At 39.5% G+C, this 26,936-nt stretch overlaps 1 protein-coding gene across 10 annotated transcripts in view; it reads left to right on the top strand.

The window, feature by feature from the left end:
* The window catches only part of Rbp6 (RNA-binding protein 6), a 1,759,572-nt gene that overhangs the window by 559,712 nt on the left and 1,172,924 nt on the right, over nucleotides 1-26,936 (top strand). The window lies entirely within an intron of this gene.

Genomic DNA, 26,936 nt, shown 5'->3' with positions numbered 1-26,936 from the left:
ATTAATTCTAATGCTATAAATTATTGATGTATTATTGTCAAAATCAATATGAACAAACACATACGAACGTCTAGACGTAGAATCCTGATATTCAGATTGTATGCCTGGGATAGACTTGGTTGCACAAAAGTTCTCAGTAATGTTGTTAAAATACCAGTAAATCCTAATGATGATTTAGTTGTCATTAGGTAGACATATACTAAGGAAGAGCACACAAGTTATAGTGAGCCATAAAATATATTTTAAGGCATTTAACTATTTGTGGGAGTCTACCTTACATAGTCTGCCAGCACGACCACTGCTAAAGACATTGTTTGTGGAGCCAGATGATGACGTTTGAACACCTTAACTTCCTCCTCCCTTTTATTGGGCTCATTTCAGTTTTATGTTCGGGATATTTATTGCCCCCAACAAACCAACCGAGTTACTGCTGAACTTGCTAACGCTGTATAGAGTTAAACGATAAGAACTTTAATTTAGGAAAGAGGGGACTGATCGTGGAAAGATGCCGGAGCAACCATATCTCGCCTTTCACTTTAGGAAAAAATCTCAACTTTAAAGATGATATGGTCTCTGCAGTTAACATCATTTATCAATTCCATCATTATTTCCTTCTATGCAGTTGGCTTGGTAGACCGAAATGTATGAGCAAATTCTGGCTCGGTGAGAAAAGCATCGGGAAATTACCTCACTCCTTATTTCCCTTGTACGCCTCTTCACTGATGCCCAGGCCATCTATGATAGCTAACGGCGGAGCTGTTGTTGACCCAACCAGCCTTCGGCCTGACTACTCAACATTCATACATACATACATACATACATACATACATACATACATACATACATACATACATACATACATACATACATACATACATACATACATACATAAAATCCGGGCTGAGTGTCTCAGAAGGTTCAGGCGCTGGCCTTCTGACCCCAACTTGGCAGGTTCGATCCTGGCTCAGTCCGGTGGTATTTCTAGGTCCACAGATAAGTCAGCCTCGTGTCGGTAGATTTACTGGCACGTAAAATAACTCCTGTGGGACTAAATTCCGGCACCTCGGCGTCTGCGAAAACCGCAGAAGTAGTTAGTGGGACGTAAAGCAAATAACATTATTAACATACATAAAATATCAATGTAAGTGAAGTCTGTTTAAGAAAGAAGTTCCTATACACAGTAACGAGTTTGTTTTATGAGTATTATTATTATTATTATTATTATTATTATTATTATTATTATTATTATTATTATTATTATTATTATCGTCATATATATTCATTATAGACTGTTATAATTTTCACCGTTCAGTCTAAAAGCCTCTGTGAATTTACAAAACACCGCCACAAGCCTCAATTTTTAACTTGTTCTGTGGCTTCATTTAATTCTATAACAAACCAAACCAAACACCATGGTGCAATAGTCCCGAAGGGCCTTGGCCTACCAAGCGACCGCTAATTAGCCCGAATGCCTGTAGATTATGAGGTGTCGTGTCAGCACGAAGAATCCTCTCCGCCGTTAATCTTGGCTTTCATAACCGGGGCCGCCATCTCACCGTTAGGTAGGTCCTCAATTGTAATCACGACTGGGCGAGTTGGCCGTGCGGTTAGAGTCGCACAGCTTTGAGCTCTCATCCGGGAGCTAGTGGGTTCGAATCCCACTGTCGGCAGCCCTGAAGATGGTTTTCCGTGGTTTCCCATTTTCACACCAGCCAATGCTGGGGCAACCTTAATTAAAGCCACGGCCGCTTCCTTCCCACTCCTAGGCCTTCCCTATCCCATCATCGCCATAAGACCGATCTGTGTCGGTGCGATGTAAAGCACATAGCAAAAAAAAATTGTAATCGCGTAGGCTGAGTAGACCTCGAACCACCCCACTGATTCAGGTAAGAATCCCAGTCTTGGCCGGGAATCGAACCCGGGACGTCCGCGTGAGAGGCAGGCATTCTACACCTACACCGCAGGGCCGGGTTTAATTATTTACCACTTTCTTTAAATCATTAGAAACTGGGTCTAACCATCGTCGCCATGGTCTCTACTTCTCGTACACACCAAGAACGAGTCCATTATTATCTTAGGTAACGCATCCTCCTCCATTCGCCCCACATGACCAAAACACCGACGCCGGTTTATGCGTACGGATTCATCAATCGAGTCCATTACTAACTTAGCGATCGTCTCCTCATTCCGAGTACCCTCCTGCCATTGTTGCCACATGTTCGTACCAGCAATCATTCTCGCTACCTTCATATATCTACCCAGCTTTCATTCTCGTAAAGCAAAGTCTGTCTGAAAACAGACCGGAGCAAAGATGGTCTCGTCCGGAAGGCGACTTCTTCTTATAGAATACTGTTGATCGCAACTGTGAACTCACTGCTTTAGCTTTCCAGCACCCTGATTCAATCTCACGTACAACACTACCGTCCTGGGTTAATACACATCCTAAATACATGAAGTGATCCGCCTGTTGAAGCTTTGTATTCTTATCTACTGGCATTATTTTGGTCTTGGTAAGGCTAATTTTCATATCACACTCGATAACCCTATTTTCAAGATCCAATATGTAATATATACATTATATTAACACCAAGTTGTCGGCATAGGCCAAACTGTTTACTACATTTCCAGGTAACTGAATCACTCCCTGTCACCCTGTCACTGTATACCTTTCAGTACATGATCCATGTAAATTATGAATAATGAAGGTGAAAATTTACAGCCTTGTCTAACTCTTGTAAGTACCTGAAACCAAAAGCTCATTCAACTATCAAGTCTCAGTGAAGCCCATTTTTCAACATGAATTTCATCGATTGCTTTTAATAATCTGCCCTTGATCCCATAATCCCCCTGTATGGCGAACATTATTTTTCCCTCGGTACTCTCTCATATACCTTCTTTAGATCTACGAAACTACGAAACATAACTATCTATTCCTCTCGTAGCATCTTTCAATTACATTGCTCATGCTGAAAATCAGATCCTCACAGGCCCTCTGTGGTCTGAAACCATATTATAGCTGCAATTACTGTTGTCGTCCAATCAGAAGGGACCTTACTAACATTCCATGCTAAACTTATTACTCTGTGAAGCCATTTCATCACTGCCTTACCGGGCGAGTTGGCCGTGCGGTTAGGGGCGCGCAGTTGTGAGCTTGCATCCGGGAGATTGTGGGTTCGAATTCCATTGTCGGCAGCCCTGAATATGTTTTCCGTGGTTTCCTATTTTCACACCAGGCAAATGCTGAGGCTGTACCTTGATTAAGGCCACAGCCGCTTCCTTCCCACTCCTAGCCCTTCCCTATCCCGTCGTCGTCATAAGACCTGTCTGTGTCGGTGCGACGTGAAGCCACTAGCAAAAAAATGTAGCATCACTGCCTTCCCAGTACATTTCATGTCTAATTGGACCTATTCCTGTTGCTTTATGACAATGGAGTTTGTTTATTTCCTCACTTCCTCAAGCGTAATTTCGCCAAAATTATTGTCCTCCACCCCATGAGCTCGGATATTCCCCACGTCAACAGAAAGTTTCCTTTTACGTTGAGAGCATAATCTTCCGCAGAGAGCGCTGGGTTTGATTCCGGGTCGAGCTGGGGATTTTGTTCACGAATGTTTAATTCCTCTAGCTTCGGGCCTAGGTGTCCTAATGCACTTCTTCATTTACATACAATACATCATACTACCAACCACCAAAGAAACACGCCGGGAACATTTTGTCTACTGGTTTAACGTCGCACTAACACATCGAAGGATTTCGGCGATGGAGGAATGCGAAAGGGCTGCAATTGGGAAGATAGCGGCCGTGGTCTTAATTAAGGTACAGCCCCAGCATTTGCCTGGTGTGAAAATGGGAAACGACGGAAAACCATCTCCAGGGCTGCCGACGGTGGGATTTTAACGCACTATCTCCCGAATACAAGCTCACAGTTGCACGGCCAACTCGTTCGGTACACGCAGTAGAGAATGTATCACTCCACATGGGTTGACGTCAAGAAATGCATCCGGCAGTGAGACTGGGCCTATTGCACACATATAGTGACAAACCCAATAGATGGCAGGTCAGGAACCCATTGTTATACGCCCATTGCTATTTCTAAATGGACGCAGTATTTCTGCATCTGTCTCTTGGCACAGACCAGAGCAAAACATAGCTTCCACCGAAGTCTCAGTCTCATTTAAGGCTGTGACAGTATGGAAGCGTCTAAGCCGTGGGTGGCGTTAAGTAATGACATTCGGAGCCCAACTTACGTCGGTATGTTATGAAAAGTACTACTCAGAGGGCTGGTTGTGCTACAATAGCACATTCTGAAACAGTGGCAAATTACCTCTCTGCTCATCGTGCCTACTACGCCTCATTTTGGCACCCCATTGGCCTTTATGGTTTGTGTATAACCATTTGAGGATTCAACCAGTTTCCGTGCTGATAACCTAATAGACCGTCTGTTAATTCGTATTATTAGTACACGACAGTCTTGACGAAAAATGTTCTTGTAATATCTTCCCTACTGATTTTTTCAAATGGATACTTCTTACTTAATTGCGGGAGATACGTGAGTTTGGTAGTAAAACGTGAACCTCTTTGGGAATGCAGGCAATCCTAATTGGAGGAAGAACTGTTCAAACGGAGATAGTCGGTGATTGCAAGTTGTTTGTCGCGACCCTTCCTTGTGGAATACCAACTTGCGGGCATACGGACCTTACCCGCATCACTCTGTCCTCGTCTTCTCTTCTACATCTCTTTTCTGTGGAGCCATGTAGATAGCCAGAACTCCTACTTGAGATAACTGAATACATGAAATGGCCCTATTCATCTTTTAAATTCGAGCCAGAGGGGTCGAACGAGACAGGATGGTTTTATCGCAGTCGCTGTAGTCAACGAGTGTAGCCGAGCTATTCTGAACTGAGCTCAGCTGTTTCCTTTATCTTCTGCTCGTATGAACAAGCTACTATGGGAACTGTGCCCGCAGTTTAAACCTAGGTCAGTTGTAGTGCAACATATATCTTAATGGCTTACAGACAGTGGCGTAGTACACTTGCTCCGCCCACCCTTCCCATGTAGAAGCTATTACTGAATAATTAGAACTTCATTCTAGGACAAGAAATTTCATTTACTGTATAATTAAAAACAGATTCTGCCTAGCTGAGGTGACAAAGGTGTTCTGGGATCACCTGAAAGAACATAGCCTCAGTTAGCAGTTACGAAGTCATTCGCTCATACTGTCGAGCGCCAGGCGGTCGGAGATGTTGCGCTCACTAGCGGAGTAGGACTTACCTACACGACTACCTTCGTTCGATCAACCGTAAACGGGGAATGCAGACCTTTAGTTAGCACCTGTTGTGGAGTGTATGTCTATTCAGATTTGAAGTGATACCTGCAACAAATCAAACACACGACATATCAGCTAGCAATAACGGGTCAAAAGGTACTGACCGAGCGCCCGGACGGCACATCGCAAGCGCCATGCCATCCCGCACATGCTGGAGAGGAAAATAAATGGGCGTGTTTAAATGGGTGAGGCATCGAGTCAAGGGCAGTAGCTATTTAACGACATGAAAGCAATAACATTGTGGTTTATAGTCGAAGAGCAGTAGGCTGTTAGTAGTATGAGCTGCTGTTGTAGTGAGGCCTATTTTCGTTTTTTCCCCTAGTTGCTTTACGTCGCACCGACACAGATGGGTCTTATGGCGACGATGGGATAGGAAAGGCCTAGAAGTGGGAAGCAAGCAGCCGTGGCCTTAATTATGGTACAGCCCCAGCATTGCGTGGTATGAAAATGGGAAACCACGGAAAACCTTCTTCAGGCCTGCCGACAGTGGGGGTCGAACCCACTATCTCCCGGATGTAAGCTCACAGCTGCGCGCTCCTAACCGCACGGCCAACTCGCCCGGTGCTTATTTTCGTTGCACAATGTTACGATGAAGATACTGTCAGGTTAAAAGTAATCAGTGATAGATCGCCCGATAGAGTACTGGTTTCCTTCTCATCTGCTAGAGTAAAATAGACTGCCGATAACAACGCAGGTGGCCTAAATAGCATTATATCATGATGCCTTTACCGGTAGCTGGAGTCGTACCATTATTATTTTTAAAGTATTGTCATAGCCGGGCTGAGTGGTATATAAACGATAGAAATGCTGTTAGCCTTCTGTACCTAAGTCGGCAGGTTGGATCCTGGCTCTGCCAATAGTGGTTGACAGTGCTTAAATACTTCAACCTCGTGTCAGTTGATTTATCAGGACGAGTTCCGCCATCTGGTCGTCTCTGGAAACCGTAAAAGTAGTTAGTGGGACATAGCATTTGTTATTAATAATAATTAATAATTAGTATTATTATAATCATCACCAACAGCAGAAGAAGTAGCAACAGCATCATCAACATTCATAAACATACTACTACTTTATGGATACTATGACGTATGGCGCCGGATTATCGTGCCTCCGTTCTAGCTGACGAGTAGTAGAATGAAAAAGCAAATATTTTATAGAACGATAAGGAACGAAATTCAGCACATCTATTGACGAAATAATACAGTAATGCAATACCTATTAAAAACAAGAAAACCCATGGCAGTACAGCCCTTGAAGTGCCTTGGCCTACCAAGCGTCCGCTGCTCAGCCCGAAGGCCTGCAGATTACGAGGTGTCGTGTGGTCAGCACGACGAATCCTCTCGGCCGTTATTCTTGGTTTTCTAGACCGGGGTCGCTATCTCACCGTCAGATAGCTCCTCAGTTCTAATCACGTAGGCTGAGTGGACCTCGAACAAGCCCGCAGGTTTAGGTAAAATTCCCTGACCTGGCCGGGAATCGAACCCGAGGCCTCCAGGTAAGAGGCAAGCACGCTACCCCTACACCACGGGACCGGCATACAATACCTATACTCATGTAAATTTTCACACAAAGAATTTTTTTCTTCTTGAAAAGAATTGAATATCAAATATGTTGAAGAATAGAAGGCAATATGCTGCTTGTTCTTAGTTTGCGGGGTCGATTCTTTTACAATAAAATATCTCATCGCCTTATTTGATTTCATTTAGTCTCCCATAGTCAGATGCTGACGTACTTCCTCTTTGAGGCCAGTCTAGCATGTGGTGATGCAGAAACCTACGCGTGCTCTTCTCTCTTTAATAAATGGCTTCTTCTCTTGCTGCAAGCGGTGCTGAGGGGCTTGAGAGGAGGATGGGGAAGTCTTTGGAAAGCGCTTGCTGCCTGTTTTCTCAGCTTTTGAAATTCCTATAATACCTTCGGTGGTATCACTATTCGTAATGGTGAATTTTAAAGCCGTCATTGAAACTGATTCCTCAGGGATTAGCGTGGCGTGTGTTTACCAAATGTATACTTATTGGAAACGTTCAGTAAACTTGCCATTCAATGGAACAGTTCTGTGGTACGCCTGGGAGGCATATTCTCGGAGCCAGATTTTGATGTGGAAAAACAATATTTTAACAGTTCTTACCGGAAACTGTCTTGTAATTCAAGTTTTATTTACTATCTCAATATTTTGGACTTGATATAGAATAAATTCTTTTTAACAATTTTCTTTACTTCGCACCGACACAGATAGGTCTTATAGAGATGATGGGATAGGAAACGGATTGGAGTCGGAAGGAAGCCGGCACGGTCTTAACTAAGGTACAGCCCCAGCATTTGCCTGGTGTGAAAATGAGAAACCACCGAAAGCTATCTTCAGGGCTGTCGGCAGTGGGGATCGAACCCACTATCTCCTAAATGCTACCAGAAATCCTATTTAGGATATCCCACTCAAATAGCTCTTACCGGAGATACTTGTGATATGATCGCTCTGTACAACCGGAGAACTTGTGCATTTATATTTTGGCATCCTGAAGCAATTCCGTTTAGCAATTTTTTCTTTTTTTAGAATTTGCTTTACGTTGCTCCGGCACAGATAGGTGTTAGGACGACGATGGGATAGGAAAGGGCTAGGAGTGGGAAGTAAGGGACCGTGGCCTTAATTAAGGTACAGCCTAAGCATTTGCCTGGTGTGAAAATGGGAAACCACGGAAAACCATCTTCAGGGATGCCGACGGTGAGGTTCGAACCCACCATCTCCCGGATACAAGCTCACAGCTGCGGCCTCGTAACTGCACGGCCAACTCGCCCGGTCGTTTAGCAATAAAGAAACTTCATCTGATTATATTCGTTGGAGTTACTAGGCTGCAGGGTACAATGCTTGTTTTCTTTACACATGCCAAGTCCCTTATTCAGTCAAAGAATTTCCTGTGATTTCCTTTCAAGTAAATTAATTCTCTTAAACATTACAGTGCAGTTATAATGTAATAGAGCCTTGTCGAATTGAACACATATTTATATCACATTCCTTATATTCCCCATGAATTTCTAGGTTTATCTTGTCCCCTTTATAGATTACTCCGAAGTTCCTCGGTAGTTTCTTGTCCCCATAATTTGCACAATCACGCCCACTCTCACTGACAACATTTGCCATTTCTATTTATTCGCACGTGTGTACTCCTCCCACCCTAAATAAAGCTGTGTATTTTAATGCCCCTTCATTTGCCGTAGGTTTTAAGAGATGTCGCATGCCGAAGTTCTGGAATTCTGCTCGGAATGACGTTCTAAAACAAGGATTTGGAAAAATGGTTCAAATATTGCTCGAAAGTCTCCGTGAAATATTCAGTGAATGGAGGAAAGCGAAAGGAAATTCTGGAATTAGAATTTTGTTCCACAGAAGTTCTGTAATGTGCTGGAACCCAACGACACGGTGTTGTTTCAATTAAGCACTCTTAAATGCCACTGATCTCGTCCTCGCTGTCCTGTAGAGATAACCTGGCGCGGTAATTTCTATTAACAGTAGTAGCATGAGAGATTCTCCTTCAGATTTTATCCGTGAGATAGTGGGTTCGAACCCCACTGTCGGCAGCCTTGAAGATGGTTTTCCGCAGTTTCCCTTTTTCACGCTGGACAAATGTTGTGGCTGTACCATAACCAAGGCCCGATTCATACCCACTCCTAGTTCTTTCCTTTCTCATCGTCGCCATGAAACCTATATATGTCGGTGCGACTGAATCCAAATTGTGTTAAAGAAAAAAACGAGAGAGATTTTTCTAGAAGCTTACAATTTGGAACTTAATGGTCACAAAGTCTTCCTCGCCTGGTAATAAACCCGCTAATTGAAGCTCTCTGGTTTCGAACTAAGTACTGCGTCTCTCATTCTGATTTATAACTGAATAATAGTGCGAATAATTTCTTTACACTTAAAAATGAAAATTGTCCGCCAGAAATGCACGTTGACGGGACGTGTCTTATAAATAACTGATTGTCCATAGAGAGAACGTTCTTTAGTCGTCTCGCAATTCGAGGCTTGTCATGCATGTCTCCTCAGTAATGAACACTAATGGCGAGGTAAATATGTAATGGACGTTGGGGCACACGCAAGCGACTGGTGATCCGTATATAAGCAAATGCCATGCAAATGCCATTTATAGTGACGTGGTTTTAATGATGCGTTATCGGCAGTGGGCTATCATCGGTGCTATTGTTTTGACCCACAATGATTTGTGTCTTATTAGGGGTAGCAGATCCTCACTTTCAATGTCTTAAACTCGTATATCTCTGTCTTGTATCACTCATCAAATGATGTTAGCCAATCCTACACATTTATTTTAATATTTCAAAATGGCAAATCTCATAAAGGGAACATACTGATTATATCAATATCAACTGTAACACCTGTTCGCCAGTGGAGATACATTTGAAAGGATGTTAAAGATTTTTTTGTTGAATTTATCATCATTTCGCGTTCATTGCTTACGGAGGAAGGTAGTGTGTTCTGCAAACTACTGTACATTTAGTAATTTCCCTATGTGGTTCGAAAACATACAGAACTGAAGTTCATGTGAAACAGAGAAACTGTTCCTTCCTTTCGAAGTGACTGGCGTGAGTGTGGATCACAACAGTGAAGAATATTATTGAAGATCACCTCAACAGCTCGTACATTTTTCAGACTATTTCAATAAATAATTTATACTTAACTAGCAAGATACCCGTGCTTCGCTACGGTATTATACTGAAATTTATAATTGAATGCTTATTGTTTTAGATATATAATCCGCCGAAATTCGCAATCTGACTCGTTTTCTGCGAGAATCCACCAAAATTCCCGATCTGACTGGTTTTCTATGATTTTACGGCACGTTTCCTCCAATTTTTAAATCTTTCTTTCCAGCAATCGATTTCGTACTTCCCGGGCTAGGCTCAGGTATTCCTCCCGGCCAGTTGGGTTCGTAAATCTTTGCCATCTTTTCCTATAACATTTTTAATATGGATAAAATCCTTCAGGAGATCCGGCGTGGTGTCATATTGGGTGCCTTGGTGGCACTGAACCCGCGTCCGGACTGCATTCTTAGTCATTACCCGTCCAGGAGCCGTTTCCAGCGCGGTCCGCGCATTTGACGACGGTCCGGAATATTATTATTATTATTATTATTATGTGTTGCTGGAATGGCTGATGACAGGGAAAACCGGAGTATCCGGAGAAAAACCTGTCCCGCCTCCGTTTTGTCCAGCACGAATGCCACATGGAGTGACCGGGATTTGAACCACGGAACCCAGCTGTGAGAGGCCGGCGCGCTGCCGCCTGAGAAACGGAGGATCCTGATAAGTACATTAATAACAGTAAAATCAATTGGTCTCACCTCCTTCTACACCCCACCCCCGTTAAGTTTAATTACCGCCAACACCCCCCCCCCCCCACCAACAAATTTAAAAGAATGCTTGTTTCTTTATGTTTAAGGGAGATTCCAGACACCAATGTTCACGTCTATTACCTTCGGTTTTGAGATGTAAATATCCCCATAAAAATAATTCAATTTCTTTCACTTCCTTTCACACTCCTTCCCCCCCCCCTCCCCTAAGTGAATTTTCCCGCAAAAAGTACTTGTTTCTTTAATAGTAAAGGATCTTCTAAATACCAATTATCACGACTCTGACTTCTTCAGTTTTTTATTTATGTGTCCTCATGAAAGGAATTCAACTCCTTTACACTCCCGCCCTCCAAGATGGTTTCCCCACCAAAACGCGTTCTTCTTTGTTTTTAAAGGAGGTCCAAATACGAATTTTCACGTCTGTAACAACTTTAGTTTTTATTAGATGTATGTATTCTCATACAATTAAGTCAATTAATTTTTCAATTCTTTCACCCCCCCCCCCCCCCCTTCTTTGGATTTTCCGAGAATACGTGTTTCTTTACTTTTAAAGCAGATTGCAAATATCAAATTTCACGTCTGTAACATCTTCATTTTTGAGATATTAGTAGCCTAATTAAAAGAATTCATCACCATTTTCAGTCACTTTTACCCCCCCCCCCCTCTCCCTCCAACCAAGTGGTATTTCCGAAAACTAAAAGTACACGTTTCTTAATGTTTAATAGAGATAAAAAATACCATTTTTCTCTTCTGTAACATGCTAAGTTTTTTTAGATATACTGTAAAAATTCTCATTTTAAAATTTCACCCCTTTTGAGTTCCCTTTAAGTGGAGTTTCCAAAAACAAATCACCTATATTTTTTACATTTACAGGAGATTTACACCCACTCTTTACGTCTGTATCATTTTACGTTTCCAAGATATTCTGTAGATAGTCTTTCAAAAAATTCACCCCAATTTGTCACTCCTGTTTAACCGCCATTAATTGGCTTTTCCAAAAACTAAAACATACGTGTTTCTTTATTTTTAAAGGAGATCCCATATGCAAATTATCAGTTCTGTAATATCTTTCGTTTATGAGATATATGTATCCTCATTAAAGGCATTCAACCCATTTTTCACCCTTTTACACCCCTCCTATTAGGATTTACGGGAAACAAAAAAAATACGTGTTCCTTTGTTTTGAGAGGAGATTCTAACTACCAATTTTTACATCTGTAAATTTTAAAATTTTTAAGATGTAGACACACTCATTTTAAAAAATTCACCCCCTCTTTTCACCCCCAATATTTGGATTTTCCAAAAACGAAAAAATGCGTGTTTCTTTACTTTTAAAGTAGATCCAAAATACCAATTTTCAGGTCTGTAATATCTTCAGGTTCTGAAATATAAGTAGCCTCATAAAAGGCATTCAACCCATTATTCACCCTTTTAAACCCTTCCTATTGGGATTTTCCGAAAACAAAAGAATACGTGTTTTTTTATTTTTAAAGGAGATTCTAAACACCAATTTTTACATGTATAAACTTAAAAAGTTTTGAGATATAGATACACTCATTTTAAAAAATCACCCCCTTTTCAACACCCCCCTCCCATTAATTATATTTTCCACAGACAAAAATACGTGTTTCTTTACTTTAAAAGGAGATCCCAAACACCAATTTTCAGGTCTGTAATATCTTCAGGTTGTGAAAAATAAGTAGACTCATGAAATGCATTCGACCCCTTTTTCAACCTTTACCACCCTTCCTATTACGATTTTCCGAAAGCGAAATATACGTGTTTCTTTATTTTTAATGGAGATTCTAAATACCAATTTTTACATCTATAACTTTTAAAAGTTTCGAGATATAGATACAATCATTTTAAAATATTACCCCCTTTTCACCCCCTTAATTGGGTTTTCCAGAAACAAAAAAATACGTGTTTCTTTATTTTTAAAGGAGATCCCAAACACCAATTTTCAGGTCTATAATATCTTCAGTTTCTGAGATATAAGTAGCCTCATTAAAGGCACTCAACCCCTTTTTCACCCCTTTTCACTCCTCCTATTGCGATTTTCCGAAAACAAAAAAATACGTGTTTCTTTATTTTTAATGAAGATTCTAAATACCAATTTTTACATCTGCAAACTTTAAAAGTTTGGAGATATAGATTCACTCATTTTAAAAATTCACACCCTTTTCACCCTCCCATTAATTGGATTTTACAAAAACAAAAAAATACGTGCTTCTTTATTTTTAAAAGAGATCCAAAGTACCAATTTTCAGGTCTGTAATATCTTCAGTTTCTGAGATATAAGTACCGGTATCCTGATTAAAGGCATTCAACCCATTTTCCCCAATTTTCACCCTTTTTCATCCCTCCTATTGGGATTTTCTGAAAACAAAAAAATACGTGTTTCCTTATTTTTAAAGAAGATTCTAAATACCAATTTTTACACCTGTAAACTTTTAAAATTTTGAGATATAGATACAATCATTTTAAAATTTCACCCCCCTTTTCACCCCCTTAGCGACGGAATATCCAAAAATGCTCTCTTAGCGAGCACCTACATTTTAATATGAATATATCCCCAAAATTTTATTTCTTTATGTCCAGTAGTTTTGGCTCGGCGATGATGAATCAGTCAGTCAGTCAGGACAAGTTATTTTATATATATAGACTAGCAAGATACCCGTGCTTCGCTACGGTATTATACTGAAATTTATAATTGAATGCTTATTGTTTTAGATATATAATCCGCCGAAATTCGCAAACTGACTCGTTTTCTGCGAGAATCCACCAAAATTCTCGATCTGACTGGTTTTCTATTATTTCACGGCACGTTTCCTCCCATTTTTCAATCTTCCTTTCCAGCAATTGATTTCGTACTTCCCGGGCTAGGCTCAGGTATTCCTCCCGGTCAGTTGGATCCGTAAATCTTTGCCATCTTTTCCTATAATCATTTTTGATATGGATAAAATCCTTCAGGAGATCCGGCGTGGTGTCATATTGGGTGCCTTGGCGGCACTGAACCCGCGGCCGGACTGCATTCTTAGTCATTTGTCCAGTAGCCGTTACCAGCGTGGTCCGCACATTTGACGACGGTCCGGAATACTATTCTTCTTCTTCTTATTATTATTATTATTATTATTATTATTATTATTATTATTATTACTATTATGTTTTGCTGGAATGGCTGATGACAGGGAAAACCGGAGTATCCGGAGAAAAACCTGTCCCGCCTCCGTTTTGTCCAGCACGAATGTCACATGGAGTGACCAGGATTTGAACCACGGCACCCAGCTGTTAGAGGCCGGCGCGCTGCCGCCTGAGCAACGGAGGATACTTATAATTACATTAATAACAGTAAAATCAATTGGATACACCTCCTTCTACACCCCACCGCCGTTAAGTTTATTTACCGCCACACCCCCCCCCCCAAAAAAAATTATTAAAATAATGCTTGTTTCTTTATGTTTAAGTGAGATTCCAAACACCAATGTTCACGTCTATTACCTTCAGTTTTGAGATATAATTATCCCCATTAAAAATAATTTACTTTTTTCACTTCATTTCACAATACCCCCCCCCCCGAAGTGAATTTTCCCCTCAAAAAATACTTGTTTCTTTAATAGTAAAGGATCTTCTAAATACCAATTATCACGACTCTAACTTCTTCAGTTTTTTATTTATGTGTCCTCATGAAAGGAATTCAACTCCTTTACACTCCCGCCCTCCAAGATGGTTTCCCCACCAAAACGCGTTCTTCTTTGTTTTTAAAGGAGGTCCAAATACGAATTTTCACGTCTGTAACAACTTTAGTTTTTATTAGATGTATGTATTCTCATAGAATTAAGTCAATTAATTTTTCAATTCTTTCAACCCCCCCTCCCCCCGCCTTCAAGGGATTTTCCGAGAATACGTGTTTCTTTACTTTTAAAGCAGATTGTAAATATCAAATTTCACGTCTGTAACATCTTCATTTTTGAGATATCAGTAGGCTAATTAAAAGAATTCAACACCATTTTCAGTCACATTTACCCCCCCCCCCCCCTTCCACCCGAGTGGTATTTCCGGAAACTAAAAATACACGTTTCTTTATGTTTAATAGAGATAAAAAATACCATTTTTCACTTCTGTAACATGTTAAGTTTTTTTAGATATACTGTAAAAATTCTCATTTTAAAATTTCACCCCTTTTGAGTTCCCCTTAAGCGGAGTTTCCAAAAACAAATCACCTATGATTCTTTACATTTACAGGAGATTCCAAACACCCACTTTTTACGTCTGCAACATTTTACGTTTCCAAGACATTCTGTGGATATAGTCTTTCAAAAAATTCACCCCAATTTGTCACTCCTGTTTAACCGCCATTAATTGGATTTTCCAAAAACTAAAAATACGTGTTTCTTTTTTTTAAAGGAGATCCCAAACACCAATTTTCAGGTCTGTAATATCTTTCGTTTCTGAGATATATGTATCCTCATTAAAGGCATTCAACCTATTTTTCACCCTTTTACACTCCTCCTATTAGGATTTACAGGAAACAAAAAATACATGTTCCTTTATTTTTAGAGGAGATTCGAACTACCAATTTTTACATCTGTAAATTTTAAAGTTTTAAGTTTTAGACACATTCATTTTAAAAAATTCACCCCCCCCCCCCTTTTCACCCTCCAATATTTGGATTTTCCAAAAACGAAAAAAATACGTGTTTCTTTACTTTTAAAGAAGATCCAAAATACCAATTTTCAGGTCTGTAATATCTTCAGGTTCTGAAATATAAGTAGCCTCATTAAAGGCATTCAACCCATTATTAACCCTTTTACACCCTTCCTATTGGGATTTTCCGAAAACAAAAGAATACGTGTTTCTTTATTTTTAAAGGAGATCCTAAATACCAATTTTTACATCTATAAACTTTAAAATATTTGAGATATAGATACACCCACTTTAAAAAATCACCCCCTTTTCACCCCCCCCCCCCATTAATCGGATTTTCCACAAACAAAAATATGTGTTTCTTTACTTTAAAGGAGATCCCAAACACCAATTTTCAGGTCTGTAATATCTTCAGGTTCTGAAATATAAGTAGACTCATGAAATGCATTCGACCCCTTTTTCACCCCTTTTCACTTCTCCTATTGCGATTTTCCGAAAACAAAAAAATACGTGTTTCTTTATTTTTAATGACGATTCTAAATACCCATTTTTACATCTGCAAACTTTAAAAGTTTGGAGATATAGAATCACTCATTTTTAAAATCCCCCCCATTTTCACCCTCCCATTAATTGGATTTTCTAAAAACAAAAAAATACGTGTTTCTTTATTTTTAAGAGAGATCAAATGTACCAATTTTCAGGTCTGTAATATCTTCAGTTTCTGAGATATAAGTACAGGTATCCTGATTAAAGGCATTCAACCCATTTTCCCCCATTTTCACCCTTTTTCACCCCTCCTATTGGGATTTTCTGAAAATAAAAAAATACGTGTTTCCTTAATTTTTAAGAAGATTCTAAATACCAATTTTTACATCTGTAAACTTTTAAAGTTTTGAGATATGGATACACTCATTTTAAAATTTCACCCCCCTTTTCACCCCCTTAGCGACGGAATATCCAAAAATCCTCTCTTAGCGAGCACCTACATCTTAATATGAATATATCCCCAAAATTTCATTTCTTTATGTCCAGTAGTTTTGGCTCGGCGATGATGAATCCGTCAGTCAGTCAGTCAGTCAGTCAGGACAAGTTATTTTATATATATAGACTAGCAAGGTACCCGTGCTTCGCTACGGTATTATACTGAAATTTATAATTGAATGCTTATTGTTTTAGATATATAATCCGCCGAAATTCGCGATCTGACTCGTTTTCAGCGAGAATCCACCAGAATTCCCGATCTGACTCGTTTTCTATTAGATTACGGCACGTTTCCTCCCATTTTTCAATCTTCCTTTCCAGCAATCGATTTCGTACTTGACGGGCTAGGCTCAGATATTCTTCCCGGTCAGTTGGGTCTGTAAATCTTTGCCATACCGTATTTTCCTATAATCATTTTTAATCTAGATAAAATCCTTCAGGAGATCCGGCGTGGTGTCATACTGGGTGCCTTGGCGGCACTGAACCCGCGGCCGGACTACATTCTTAGTCATTACCCGTCCAGGAGCAGTTTCCAGCGCGGTCCGCACATTTGACGACGGTCCGGAATATTATTATTATTATTATTATTATTATTATTATTATTACCATTATGTGTTGCTGGGATGAATGATGACAGGGAAAACCGGAGTATCCGGAGAAAAACCTGTCCCGCCTCCGTTTTGTCCAGCACGAATGTCACATGGAGTGACCGGGATTTGAACCACGGAACCCAGCTGTGAGAAGCCGGCGCGCTGCCGCCTGAGCAACGGAGGATCCTTATAAGTACATTAAGAACACTAAAATAAATTGGTCTCACCTCCTTTTACACCCCACCGCCGTTAGTTTTTACTGCCAACACCCCCCCCCCCCCAAAAAAAAATTAAAAGAAGGCGTGTTTCTTTATGTTTAAGGGAGATTCCAAACACCAATGTTCACGTCTATTACCTTCAGTTTTGAGATATAAGTATCCCCATAAATATAATTTACTTTTGTCACTTCATTTCAAACTACTCCCCCCCCCCCCCCAAGTGAAATTTCCCGCTAAAATACTTGTTTCTTTAATAGTAAAGAATCTTCTAAATACCAATTATCACGACTCTAACTTCTTCACTTTTTGATTTATGTGTCCTCATGAAAGGAATTCAACTCCTTTACACTCCCGCCCTCCAAGATGGTTTCCCACCCAAAACGCGTTTTTCGTTGTTTTTAAAGGAGATCCAAATACGAATTTTCACGTCTGTAACAACTTTAGTTTTTATTAGATGTATGTATTCTCATACAATTAAGTCAATTAATTTTTCAATTCTTTCACCTCCCCCGTTTCATTGGATTTTCTGAGAATACGTGTTTCTTTACTTTTAAAGCAGATTGCAAATATCAAATTTCACGTCTGTAACATCTTCATTTTTAAGATATCAGTAGCCTAATTAAAAGAATTCAACATTTTCAGTCTCTTTCACCCCCCCTCCACCCAAGTGGTATTTCCGAAAATTAAAAATACACGTTTCTTTATGTTTAATAGAGATAAAAATACCATTTTTCACTTCTGTAACATGTTAAGTTTTTTTAGTTATACTGTAAAAATTCTCATTTTAAAATTTCACCCCTTTTGGGTTCAACTTAAGTGGAGTTTCAAAAAACAAATCACCTATGTTTCTTTACATTTACATGAGATTCCAAACACCCACTTTTTACGTCTGTAATATTTTACGTTTCCAAGATATTCTTTCAAAAAATTCACCTCAATTTGTCACTTCTGTTTAACCGCCATTAATAGGATTTTCCAAAACCTAAAAAAATACGTGTTTCTTTATTTTTAAAGGAGATCCCATATACAAATTTTCAGTTCTGTAATATCTTCCGTTTCTGAGATATATGTATCCTCATTAAAGGCATTCAACCCATTTTTCACCCTTTTACACCCCTCCTATTGGGAATTACAGGAAACCAAAAAATACGTGTTCCTTTATTTTTTGAGGAGATTCCAACTACCAATTTTTACATCTGTAAATTTTAAAGTTTTAAGATGTAGACACATTCATTTTTAAAAATTCACCCCTCCTTTTCACCCCCCCCCCCCAATATTTGGATTTTCCAAAAACGAAAAAATACGTGTTTCTTTACTTTTAAAGTAGATCCCAAATACCAATTTTCAGGTCTGTAATATCTTCAGGTTCTGAAATATAAGTAGCCTCATTAAAGGCATTCAACCCATTATTCACCCTTTTACACCCTTCCTATTGGGATTTTCCAAAAACAAAAGAATACGTGTTTCTTTACTTTTAAAGGAGATTCTAAATACCAATTTTTACATCTATAAACTTTAACAGTTTTGAGATATAGATACACTCATTTTAAAAAATCACCCACTTTTCACCCCCCCCCCCCATTAATTGGATTTTCCAAAAACAAAAAAATACGTGTTTCTTTATTTTTAAGGGAGATCCCAAACACCAATTTTTAGGTCTGTAATATCTTGAGGTTTTGAAACATAAGTAGACTCATTAAAATCATTCGACACCATTTTCAACCTTTTTCCACCCTTCCTATTGGGATTTTCCGAAAACAAAATATGCGTGTTTCTTTATTTTTAACGGAGATTCTAAATACCAATTTTCACATCTATAAGATTTAAAAGTTTTGAGATATAGATACACTCATTTTTAAATATTACCCCCTTTTCACCCCCCTTAATTGGATTTTCCAGAAACAAAAAACACGTGTTTCTTTATTTTTAAAGGAGATCCCAAACACCAATTTTCAGGTCTGTAATATCTTCAGTTTCTGAAATATAAGTAGCCTCATTAAAGGCATTCAACCCCGTTTTCACCCCTTCTCACCCCTCCTATTTTGATTTTCCGAAAACAAAAAAATACGTGTTTCTTTATGTTCAATGAAGATTATAAATACCATTTTTTACATCTGCAAACTTTAAAAGTTTGGAGATATAGATTCACTCATTTTTAAAATTCACCCCCTTTTCACCCTCCCATTAATTGGATTTTCCAAAAACAAAAAAATACGTGTTTCTTTATTTTTAAAAGAGATCCAACGTACCAATTTTCAGGTCTGTAATATCTTCAGTTTCTGAGATATAAGTACTGGTATCCTGATTAAGGGCATTCAACCCATTTTCTCCATTTTCACCCCTTTTCACCCCTCCTATTGGGATTTTCTGAAAACAAAAAAATACGTGTTTCCTTATTTTTAAAGAAGATTCTAAATACCAATTTTTACATCTGTAAACTTTTAAAGTTTCGAGATATAGACACACTCATTTTAAAATTTCACCCCTCTTTTCACCCCCTTAGCGAAGGAATATACAAAAATCCTCTCTTAGCGAGCACCTACATCTTAATATGAATATATCCCCAAAATTTCATTTCTTTACGTCCAGTAGTTTTGGCTCTGCGATGATGAATCAGTCAGTCAGTCAGGACAAGTTATTTTATATATATATAGATTTCTTTCGAAGAATCTGTGAAGATACCGGATATAAGTTTTATGTACTTGTCTCTGGCCTGGCTTCACGTCCGTTACATCCAGCGCAACAGCTGGGCTGACTCCATTACTTGTCTCGACTGTGCCTTGCTAACATGAACATACCTGTAGGGGAGGTAGGGTAAAGAAGAATAGAGAAAAATATCTCAAATTCAATAAAGTGTCAATAGTGGACTTCTACATTCATACAGTATGTCACACTTGTCCATAATATCACCAATTCATAATCACACGTTTACGCAATGTAAACATTATTATACATACATTTATATCCGACATACATACATACAAACATACGCATGGTTAAAAGTGATTTGATAGAATCTGAGGATGTTCTTGGAGATCAAACATGCCATTCTGTCAATAATAGGCTTTTTACACGTAGTTTTCAAAGTATTATATTTCGTGTTTCGACAGATTGATTATTTTTAAACACGTATAATTTGGACAAGCTGAAAGGGAAATAGAAAAGATCTCGTTTTGTAAACAACTGCCTAGAACGATACATTTGTAAATTATTTGTGTTAAGTAATGGGCGACTGACTTTCCATCGGCTTAGGATGCGTAGTGTGATGTGTCTGAACTGGAAACTTTGTGGTTATTACCTTTGGAAAATGAAGTGATACCACGCGATTTTCCTGAATATACGATCATGGATAAGATGGGTAACAAACTCCACACAGTTGACTCTCAGAGATTTACTTCTAACTCGGGGAAAGAAGGAAGAACGAACGTTCTCAGAAACAGCAAGTGGAGCGTAAATACATATAAAACGTAAAGTGAATTGACGGAAAGATAGGAAGAAGGCAGCTCCAGGTTTATTTCGTAAGATGGAACAGATAAACTCTATTTAAATTAAAAATAGGGTAGAGAGAAGAAGTGAGACAGCAAAATCTGCAGCATCATCTTGAAACCATCAATAAAAGTTGGGAGGAAGCCACACCGCACGGAAACACACATCAGCACGAAGTTCGCGGGAACTTCGGCACCAGTTTGAAACCCGCTGGAGCCAAAATGTCTTGTGACAAAGTGTTGGAACGGCTGCGCTGTGACAGAGCAAGACAGACACGAAGTTGAGATTTTTTAACTTCCGAGCTATTCCCCTTAAGCCTTTTGCTTTTACGGAGGGGTCGTCTTGATGTTTTAATATTGAAGCATTTATTCTATCACGTCATTCCAGGTTGAAGTTTCGATAACACTACAAGGAGCTAGCCATCAACTGTATATTATCCTCAGAACAGAACATGAGATGGTAGAAATGACAAAATCATTCCTAATCACGCAGTGCAATCAACCATAGCATTGGATCCTACCAGACAATTATTTTATTGAAGATTTACTGTCATTGATTTTACTTCCTGAAGGGAAGAGATTAAAGGGCTAAAAGTGATCAGAGAATAAGGTTCTTGAGTCCCATTGTGAATTCAACTCTATTTATTCTGTATAGTATTTTCGGTGTTGGAAGATGTGTTTGTGATCTGAACTGATGTTGAGACGTTCCATTTCAAACTTGTCAAAATTATATTGAATAATCTTGTAGTATAGCAATATATCTCAAATAATCTTGTAGTATAAAGATACACTCATCAGCCAGAACATTATAACCACGTAGGCCTACCTGGTAGCCAGTGCGTCCAACTTTGGCACGGATGACAGTGGTGACGCGTCTTGGGATGGAATAAATGGGGCCTTGGTAGGTCGCTGGTGGGAGTTGGCATCACATCTGCACACAAACATCACCTAATTCCCGTAAATTCCGAGGAGGAGGGCGATGAACCCTGACGCCACGTTCAATCACATCCCATATGTGTTCGATCGGGTTAAGATCTGGCAAGTTGGGTGGCCATCACATCAATTGCAATTCGGCACTATGTTCCTCGAACCACTCCATCACACTCCTGGCCTTGTGACATGGCGCATTATCTTGTTGATAAATGTCACTGCCGTTGGAAAACATGATCGTCATGAAGGGGTTGCACGTGATCTGCAACCAGTGAACGATACTTCTCGGCCGTCATGGTGCCTTGCACGAGCTCCACTGGACGCATGGATTCTTACGTGAATGTTCCCGAGAGCATAATTGAGCCACTGCCAGCTTGCCTCCATCCCGCAATACAAGTGTCAAGGAGCTGTTCCCCTGGAAGACGGTGGATTCGCACCCTCCCATCGGCATGATGAAGAGGGTATCGGGATTTATCAGACCATGCAATGCTCTGCTGCCGCTCCAACGTCCAGTGACTATGGCCACGTGCCCATTTAGGCGTAGTTACCGATGTCGTGGTGTTAACATTGGCATATGCATGGATCGTCGGCTGCGGACGTTCATCCTTACGATGTGTACACTGTGTGTTCAGGCACACTTGTACTCTGCCCAGTCTGTTGTTAGTTCCGCCACAGTTCGTCGCCTGTCTTGTTTTACCAGTCTGCCCAGCCTACGATGTCCATCATCTATAATGAGGGGTGGCTGCCCAACCCTTTGACGTTTGGACGTGGTTTCACCTTGGTTTCGCCACTTGTTGAAGACACTCACCACAGCACTCCTCGAACACGCGACAAGTCCTGCAGTTTCCGAAATGCTCGCGCCGAGCCTCCGGGCCATCACAATCTGCCCTTGGTCAAACTCAGGTAAATCGCGCTCCTTTCACATTCTACACACGGACAGCATGCTCACTGATACTCCATGCAGTGTGTGTCTTTCTAGCAATCATTCCTCGTCAGATGACGCTACTATCACCTGGACAGGTTTATGTCGATAGTAGGTAGGTTTTAATAATGTTCTGGCTGATCAGTGTATATTTTATGTGTTGTGCAAGGGCATAAAGCAAACTCACCTTCGCACAGCTCATAGAGATCTCTGGAGGAGGGGATGATATTTATAATGTCGGCAATTAGGAGGATATTTTTATGACTAGTCGGTTTTGCTCCTAGAATTGACCTGGAGAAGCCAAGGCTATGTGCTTCTTCAGAAGTAGTAATATCGTTTCTGAATTTACCGACCTTCTGTTGTTGAATGAACTTACATAATTTTGGGGGAAATACACTACCTTTTACCAGTTAGGCTTGTCTGTCGCCTTACGATGCGTATATTCTCCGTCATTTTCTGCTATGAGGTGTTCAGCTTATGTATTATACAAAATGGAGGACATGTACTGGACCTCCCTTCCATTGTGCATGTTTCGCGAACTTTGGCGTGAGTACAGGGACTTGTTTTGCGAAGTACCCAATGTTGGAAGGATATGTGCCTATAATGAATCGACTATATGATACAAATGAATGAGGAAGTATTGCATAGGAGAATAATGGAACCAGCTGTAGGGCTAACTGAAGCACCAGGAGACCTAAGATTGATAGAATGTGTTTCTGCCAGACTGCTGAGTGTAACTGTGTAGCTGTGTAGTATGAGAGCCAGTGAATCTGGTCAAGGAATAAGGCTCTCTACGTGTCAGCTCAATATCTGTTGGACATATGACTGGACATTAGTGATATTCGCAATAACCTTTGAGAGTTGTACAACTCAGAACTTCTGTCACAAGTTGCAGAGAAGTAAGATATTTACAGTTCAACTTTTGGCAATTCTAGGAGTATATTTCCCTTATTTCTCATTTTTAATCCAAGGAAATACCAGGATCATACGTATTATTATATTAATTTCAAATGCACATGGCATTACAGTCACCATCTACACAGTTTAGGCTATCAGACTTCCGTGAACACAAGTGCGTGGATCATGTTATTTCAAACCCTTTACCAGAAGCAACATCAAAATCGCTAACATCAAGAATAGCAAGATACCCGTGCTTCGCTACGGTATTATAATGAAATTTATAATTGAATGCTTAACGTTTTATATCTAATCCACCGAAATTCGCAATCTGACTCGTTTTCTGAGAGAATCCGCCGAAATTCGTGATATGACTCGTTTACTGAGAGATTACGGCAAAGTTCCTCCCATTTTTCAATCTTTCTTTCCAGCAATCGATTTCGTACTTCCTAGAGGCGCGCGGCTGTGAGCTTGCATCCGGGAGATAGTAGGTTCGAATCCGACTATCGGCAGCCCTGAAAATGGTTTTCCGTGGTTTCCCATTTTCACACCAGGCAAATGCTGGGGCTGTACCTTAATTAAGGTCACGGCCGCTTCCTTCCAACTCCTAGGCCTTTCCTATCCCATCGTCGCCATAAGACCTATCTGTGTCGGTGCGACGTAAAGCCCCTAGCAAAAAAAAAATTAATAATTCGTATTTCCCGGGCTAGGTCCAGGTATTCCAACCGGTCAGTTGGGTCCCTAAATCTTTGCCATCTTTTCCTATAAGCATTTTAAATATGGATGAAATACTTGAGGAGATCCGGCGTGGTGTCGTCTTGGGTGCATTGGCGGTACTGAACCCGTGGCCGGACTGCAGTCGTAGTCATTACCTGGCCAGGACCCGTTTCCAGCACGGTCCGCACATTTTGACGACGGTCCAGAATATTATTATTATTATTATTATTATTATTATTATTATTATTATTATTATTATTATTATTATTATTATTATTATTATTATTGATGTTATGGACCCCACAGCAAGATACATCTGCAAGATACATACAAATTACATCTGCTGCCAATGTCATTGCTGACAATGTGACCGGCACCATCGTCGCGCGTAGGCAAGTGCGCGAGGTTTCTGGCGACACGAATGATATACTTCCGCTCTTTATTGACCTTAGTATAGAAGTAAACAAATTTCACGGTCAATATCATTCCTATCGTTTATTTCAAAGGTGTTTAATTTTCTATTTATATGCCAGGAGAATCTACAGTAATCTAACTTTTTGCTCTCCAAAGGAAAAAATGGCTCTTGAAAACAAACCTACGAAAGCTTAAAAATGATTAGTTTATGATCAGACAAAGAACATTATGAAAAGTAAAATCAGCTGGTCTCATCTCGTTTCTTCACCCCACTGCCATTAAGTTGATTTACACCCCCCCCCCCCAAAGAAGGCGTCTTTCCTTATGTTTAAAGGAGATTCCAAATACCAATGTTCACGTCTGTTACCTTCATTTCTGAGATATAAGTATCCCCATAAGTAGAATTCACTTTTTTCACTTCATTTCACACTCGCCCCCCCCCCCCAAGTGAATTTCCGTTTAAAATACTTGTTTCTTTAATAGTAAAGGATCTTCAAAATACCAATTATCACGACTATAACATCTTCAGTTTTAGAGATATGTGTCCACATAAAAGGAATTCAACTCCTTTTCACCCCCGCCCCCCAAGATGTTTTCCCCCAAAAACGCATTTTTTAAAAGATGATCAAATACCAATTTTCACGTCTGTAACAACTTCAGTTTTTATTAGATGTAAGAATCCACATACAAATAATTCAATTAATTTTTCTATTTTTTCACCCCCCCCCCTTTCATTGGATTTTGTGAGAATACGGGTTTCTTTAATTTTAAAGCAGATTCCAAATACCAATTTTCACGTCCGCAAAATCTTTCGTTTTTGAGATAATAGTATCCTCGTACAAATAATTCAACTAATTTTTCAATTTCCCTCCCCCCTTTAGGTAGATTTCCGAAAACAAAACAATACGTATTCCTTTATTTTTAAAGGAGATTCCAAATACCAAATTTCACGTCTCTAACATCTTCAGCTTTTGAGATATCAGTATCCTAATTAAAAGAATTCAACCCCATTTTCAGTCACTTTTACCCCTCCACCCAAGTGGTTTTTCAGAAAACAAAAAATACAGGTTTCTATATTTTCAATAGAGATAAAAAAATACTATTTTTCACTTCGGTAACATATTAAGTTTGTGAGATATACTGTAGAAATGCTCATTTTTATATTTCAACCCCTTTTTAGTTCCCCTTAAGAGGAGTTTCCAAAAATTAAATCACCTATGTTTCTTTACTTTTACAGGAGATTCCAAATACCAATTTTTACGTCTGTAACATTTTATGTTTCTGAGATATGCTGTAGACATAGTCTTTCTAAAAATTCACCCCAATTTGTTACTCCTGTTTAACCCCCATTAATTGCATTTTCCAAAAACAAAAAATACGTGTTTCTTCATTTTCAAAGGAGATCCCAAATACCAATTTTCGGGTCTGTAATATGTTCTGCTTATGAGATATAAGTATCCTAATTTAATGCATTAAATCCCTTTTCCATCCTTTTTCACCCCCCCCCCTCCCATTAATTGGATTTTTCTGAAATAAAAAAATATGTGTTTCTTTACTTTAAAGGAGATCTCAAATACCAATTTTCAGGTCTGTAATATCTTCAGTTTCTGAGATATGTGTCTTCATTAAAGGCATTCAGACACTTTTTCACCACTCCTATTGGGATTTCCCGAAAACAAAAAAAATCGTATTTGTAAAGGGGATTCAAAATACCAATGTTTACATCTGTAAACTTTTAAAGTTATGAAATATAGATAAACTCATTTTAAAATTTCACCCCCTTTTCACCACCTTAGCGACGGAATATCCAAAAATCCTCCCTTAGCGAACACCTACATTGTACTATAAATGTATCCTCAAAATTTCATTTCATTATATCCAGCAGTTCTGGCTCGGCAATGATGAATCATTCATTCAGTCAGTCAGTCAGTCAGTCAGTCAGTCAGTCAGTCAGTCAGTCAGTCAGTCAGGACATGTTATTTTATATATATAGATGAACGACGATCACATGTAATTATTTCCCACTGTGCCAAATAATCCGTAAATTGTATCCATCTATTTCGGTTTTTTTCATTTTATAAATTTCCAGTAAGCTAATAAATGCGTACATTTCTTTTATTTCAATTTATCTTTAGTTTTCCCTACCCGAAAATGCTACAAGAGTCGTGCGTATTTAGCACACCGACGGCATTGCCAGAGAGGAAAAGATTAAAACAGTACGATACACCATACATTGTTCTCTCCCATTTGTACACCTGATAATTCCACCTCTGTACTATAACGCTTAACGCTGTTAGCTGCCGTCCTTGGAAGCTAGGGTTCAATTTCTGGTGGTAGAAGAAAATTCAGACTGGCACAAGGGCCGGCATATGGTCAAAAATTTGCATACAGCTCACTTCTATAGGGGGTGTGCCTGAACAGACCGACACCACCACGGAACGGGGACACAAGTTTACTTATG

This window comes from Anabrus simplex, chromosome 2, assembly GCF_040414725.1.
Source record: "Anabrus simplex isolate iqAnaSimp1 chromosome 2, ASM4041472v1, whole genome shotgun sequence".
NCBI lineage: Eukaryota > Metazoa > Arthropoda > Insecta > Orthoptera > Tettigoniidae > Anabrus > Anabrus simplex.
This window is presented reverse-complemented; position numbering and strand designations above follow the sequence as displayed.